Raw genomic sequence first — 5,779 nt, 5'->3', positions numbered from 1 at the left:
ATCGTGTGGATCTCTGCAAAAAATTCCCATAAACTCATCCATTCCCATTTCTTTCTCCATCCCAATCTTTCATCATCATCATCATCGCTGTTTCATTTTTTTAGCGGTCTAAATTCAGAATTGATCTTAAATTTGTTGATTTAATAAGATCTAGGGTTCCACTGATTCCCCAGCTGTAATAACAAACAATCGCATTTATTCCTTTCCAATATAGAATATAATCTGCACGCGGTTTCTCTACAAACGCATTGAAAACCTAATCCCCGATTTGATCGATACATTTGGTTTTTGATGAGAATGGAGATTGTTAGCGATATGGCTTCATTGGATTTTGAATTGTTGCACCTCCCCGAGGTGTCTACTATGGGACTCAAGTCTAATTTCACCTTCGTCCAGACACTTTATAACCATTGGCTTTCGCTTCCTGAAACGAATCGCTTGGTATGTGTTTCGTTTCTCTATTCTGAAATCATTTCATATCCCTACTGTATGTTCATTTTCATTTTGGAGATTCTAATTGGCTCTTTTGTGTAGGCAACATCATTGCTAAATGATGTGAAATCCGGTATTCGTTAAATGTTCCCGGTAATTGCTCAAGTCCAAATGCTTCTGGTAAAAAACGGGAAGAGTAATATATATATATATATATATATATATATATATATATATATATATATATATATATATATATATATATATATATATATATATATATATATATATATATATATATATATATATATATATATATATATATATATATATATATATATATATATATCTTCCCGTTTTTTAGGTCATGATTTTCTTGATTCTTCTACTTTAATTGCAGAATTGTGTTTATGTTTTCTATCAATTTTGGATAATTATAATTTCTTGATTAATTCTGATGAACCCTCACTAGAAGCGATTAATTCTAGCCTGTGGAAACAAGGGGAGAATCTCAAATCGGATAGAAAAACCCTGACACAGGAGTTGGTTAAACTAAGAAGCACCTTGAATCCTCTGAGTAAGTTGCTTCTATTGAGTGATCGTCTGGATGGAATGGAGAAGCATCAACAACAAATGATATCGTTCTTGGTCATGGTCATACAATGCCCCGGATTCCTGGCTCAGCTGCTTCACCCTAAGGAAAATAACTGGCGTTTTGCAGAACAAGGGAATATGTGGGACCACAGTTGCCGAGATGACGAACCAATTTCTTCTGAAGGAATGATTGTAAAGTATAAGCCACCTGTAAGTGAAACACTAAAGCCTATAGTTCCGCTATCTTCTGCCTTTGAACCAGAACCCGAACTTTCTGCAGACGGGCAGTCCTTTTCCCGAAAACGTTGAAGATACTGATCATGAAAATGAGAGGCACAATGTTAGTGAAATGGAGATGGAACCTATCACGAAAACTTCAAATGAATGATCTGCTTTTGAAGTAATGATTGTAGAAATGGAGAAAACTCAAGCATGAGTGTGAATTATATGCTGTTGAGGGAGGATATTGGGTAGGTCACAGGGTTTGGATTCTCAAACTGAGAAAATTGAACTTCAGCTTTAGAAAGTAGCAAAATTTAGAGAGAGAGAAGGAAGCAATTTTCCTTGCGGTTAAGTCATAGCATTATCAAGTCACCTTTTAACTATTTTTTCTTCCATCTTCCTCCAGCAGTTGTTTGATCCTCATTTGGATTCAGTGTAAGTATTTTCTATATTTTTCATCTCTTTACATGATAAATGAATACGCATTATTTTCTATGTTCATTGTTTGAATGCTTGTGGAAACAGAAGTTGAAGAGAAGCGGTAATGCTTGCGATGGTTCTGTCATCGGCAATGGTGTTGGTTTGACGAACAGGGAGGTTGAGAAGCGTAGGACAAGAATTTTAGAGAGACGCAATTGGAAGTTGGAGAGTATGGTTTATCATTGGGAAGAAGATCATGTGATACCGATCCTAGGTTATCTGTGGATGATTCGAGGTTTTCATTCGATGCACCTCGGGCTTCTTGGGATGGTTATTTGATTGGGATAGCGTGTCCGAGGTTTTCCCCTATGGTTTCTATTCATTATGATAAGGTTTTGGTTGAGGAAGAAGAAGAAGGAGAAGAAGAGGTGGTAAATTTGGAAAGTGGTGGTGGTGGTGGTGGAGAGCATTATCCTGGTGATTCAGATCAGACAAAGCATTATTATTCAGTTCGGAGAAGGAGAAGTTTTGATAGGTCAAATTCTCGTAGGAAATCAATGGTGATTGGAGATGTTGATGAATTGAGAGTGATATCGGCGAGTGGTGCAGCGAAGGGTTCGCTAGGCGAATGATTTTGCTCGCCTAGCGAGCAAGCCATTTTAAGTCATTTTCTGGATTTTGCCACCTGTGTGCTGGGTCTTTGTTCCTTTAATATCAACGTCTTGAGAAATGAGTTGGAATGCCTTGAAAAATGTCTTGCACGGTTGACGGGAAAATTTTGGGGTATGACAGCTGCCCCTGTTCAATATTCTTGAACTGAGAGAGTTAGAATGGTATGTACGCCATTCGTGGTCTGGAGGTGGAAGATTATTGAACACTTAGAATGCCCCAAAAATTTGCGCTTGTTAATTAAAAGTTAGTCTTGATGGAGATGGGCTTAGAGATGCCATCCAGAAAGTATAATGATGAGGGCTTCAGAGTGCGTCGTACGTTAGATCGTCTCTGAGTAGCAGAATGAGCCATCTGTTAGGCTGGCGACCTCACTGGGGAGAATAGATCATAATGGGTCATACGCTGCTGGGGATAACATGTCAGAATGGATCCTCCGCCAGATCATATCTGAGTTGCAGAATCAGCCGTACGTTAGGCTGTATCTGAGTTGCAGAATGAGCCGTACGTTAGGTTGTATCTGGCAAAAAGTAGTCGTACGCTAGACTACACCTCGGAATGTACCGTACGCTAGGTAGTATCTGAGGAAAGAAGATCAGAATGGATCGTACGCTAGATCGTATCTGAGTTGCAGAATGAGCCGTACGTTAGGTTGTATCTGACAAAAAGTAGTCGTACGCTAGAATACACCTCGGAATGTACCGTACGCTAGGTAGTATCTGAGGAATGAAGATCAGAATGAATCGTACGTTAGATCGTATCTGAGTTGCAGAATGAGTCGTACGTTAGGCTGTATCTGACGAAAAGTAGTCGTACGCTAGACTACACCTCAGAATGTACTGTACGCTAGGTAGTATCTGAGGAAAGAAGATCAGAATGGATCGTACGTTAGATCGTATCTGAGTTGCAGAATGAGTCGTACGTTAGGCTGTATCTGGCAAAAAAAAGTAGTCGTACGCTAGACTACACCTCGGAATATACCGTATGCTAGGTAGTATCGGAGGAATGAAGATCAAAATGGATCGTACGTTAGATCGTATCTGAGTTGCAGAATGAGCCGTACGTTAGGCTGTATCTGACGAAAAGTAGTCGTACGCTAGACTACACCTTGGAATGTACCGTACGCTAGGTAGTATCTGAGGGGATGAATATCCAAATGGGTCGTACGCTAGACCGTATTGGAACAGTTGAAGGAATCATATGTTGTATATGTTGTATTTGCAATAAATGTCTGGGATGGGCTTAAAGATGCCATCATTAGGAGGATGTCAGGGTGTTTATCAGAATGAATGTATTTGAATCTTGAATGTAATCGATAAAGATGTCCGTCTGAATCGATCTTTATTTTGACAGTATCAGGAGGATAATTAATCTGAAAAATAAAGTTAGCTTCATGCCATGTTATGATGCATGAGATGTTTTATGCTTGTGAAAATGAATGCGAACAGTGTATGCCTGTATATGTTGTGAAATGATGCATGAATGAATTATGCGTCTGAAAAACTTCGCCAGGGGAAAATAAATCCCCATATTCTGGTTGGAGATATTTGTATTGATGACCCTTTCTTAGCTGGGGATATTTGATTTCTGTCTGATGGTATCCCACAGGACCTGGCTGGGGATAAAAGAGATGATCAATCTGTCTAGTAATGCCAATTTCTTCTGCTGGGGAACAAGATTAGCAACTGGATTCATTGGAAAGCATGGTTAGACCTTCTCCTCGATCCCGAAGTCTTTTAGTAATTGCTATTTCTGTTTTATGCACGTATTTTGGTAAACATCAATCATATTCAAAATGCATATATTAATTCGAATTAAATCAATGGACATTTATGCAAACAAAACAGAGAAAGTAAAACAAAAGCATCTTTTTTGGAAATAAAATTGTATTGATTTTGAAAGAAGGCCTATAAACAGGAAATTTGTGTACAAGGAGACAGAAATCCTAGTAAGAGGATATTGTCAAGAACAAAGAACAAGCTATGAAGAAAAGTCCTATTGAGTTTAATTCCACGACTGTCATTATGTCTTCAAGCCTCTCATATCCTGCTGTCGGATAGACGTGATTGGCTTGTTCAGTCCCTTTGACTTGGGTGAAGCTGACCGAGAACAGGACATAGTCATACGCTTTAATCCCTAATTTTTGCCTGGACCGCCTTTTCGGGTTTTCAGTCCACCAGGATACCCTTTTTTGCCCAAGCCGCCTTTTCAGGTTTTCGACTTGCCGGGTGTATATTTTTATATGTTTATCCCTAATTTTTGCCCGAACCCTTTTTGTTCGCCAGGATGCCCTTACTTTTGCCTAGATATGTCTACCTAGCGGGTCTCTTTTTATGCGTAGTATTTTTTAACTATGTCTGCGTTTACAGGCTGTGGAGAGTCTTCACCATCCATTGTAGTAAGCATCATGGCACCTCCTGAGAATACTCTTTTGACCACAAATGGTCCTTCATATGTAGGAGTCCACTTGCCCCTAGGATCACCCTGTGGTAGTATGATACGCTTGATTACCAAGTCTCCAGCCTGATATACCTTTGGCTTATCCTTCTTATTGAAAGCTTTGATCATCCGTTTCTGGTACATCTGACCATGACAAACAGCTGCCAACCTCTTCTCATCAATCAAATTTATCTGGTCGAGTCGAGTCTGAATCCATTCATCCTCGTCTAAACCTGCCTCTTTCATGATTCTTTGAGAGGGAATCTGAACTTCCACTGGTAACACGGCTTCCATTCCGTAGACCAAAGAGAAAGGAGTTGCCCCTGTCAAAGTGCGCACCGAAGTGCGATAACCATGAAGAGCAAAGGGTAACATCTCATGCCAGTCTTTGTATGTTACTGTCATCTTTTGTATGATCTTCTTAATATTCTTATTAGCAGCCTCCACGGCGCCATTCATCTTTGGCCGGTACGGAGAAGAGTTATGGTGTTTTATTTTGAACTGCGTGCGGAGTTCAGCAATCATCTTGTTGTTCTTCCGGAGAGAGCAGGTTTCTCAGATGTATATTTGATAAGATCCATCTTAGAAATCAATAAAGTGGTATGATTCAACATATACTGTCTTAGTCGGCGAGCAGCCTAAGCCAAAGCATAGCAAGCTTTCTCGAGCTGGGAATATCTTGTTTCACAATCGGTACCTTTTGCTAAGGTAGTATATTGCATGCTCTTTTCGACCAGACTCGTCATGTTGCCCCAACACACACCCTATTGAATTTTCTAACACGGTCAAATACATGATTAGAGGTATTCCTTCAACTGGTGGCATCAGATTTATAGGTTCTTGGAGATACTTCTTGATTTTATCAAAAGCTTCTTGACATTCATCATTCCATATCATCTCTTGATTTTTCCAGCGAAAACCTCTACATAGTCACGTAACATCCGACTCAATCTTTCTTTGACACTGTTTTCCAAGCCTGCTCCTATTTTGACTTCTTTCTTGT

At 39.5% G+C, this 5,779-nt stretch overlaps 1 pseudogene; it reads left to right on the top strand.

Annotated features, from left to right (window-relative positions):
- Window positions 1–315: 315 nt before the first annotated feature.
- Window positions 316–1,571, top strand: LOC127101690 (heat shock factor protein HSF8-like; annotated as a pseudogene).
- Window positions 1,572–5,779: the final 4,208 nt, after the last annotated feature.

This window comes from Lathyrus oleraceus, chromosome 7 (genome assembly GCF_024323335.1).
Source record: "Lathyrus oleraceus cultivar Zhongwan6 chromosome 7, CAAS_Psat_ZW6_1.0, whole genome shotgun sequence".
Lineage (NCBI taxonomy): Eukaryota > Viridiplantae > Streptophyta > Magnoliopsida > Fabales > Fabaceae > Lathyrus > Lathyrus oleraceus.
The sequence above is the reverse complement of the archived record's forward strand: the minus strand, read 5'-3'. Positions and strand labels throughout refer to the sequence as shown.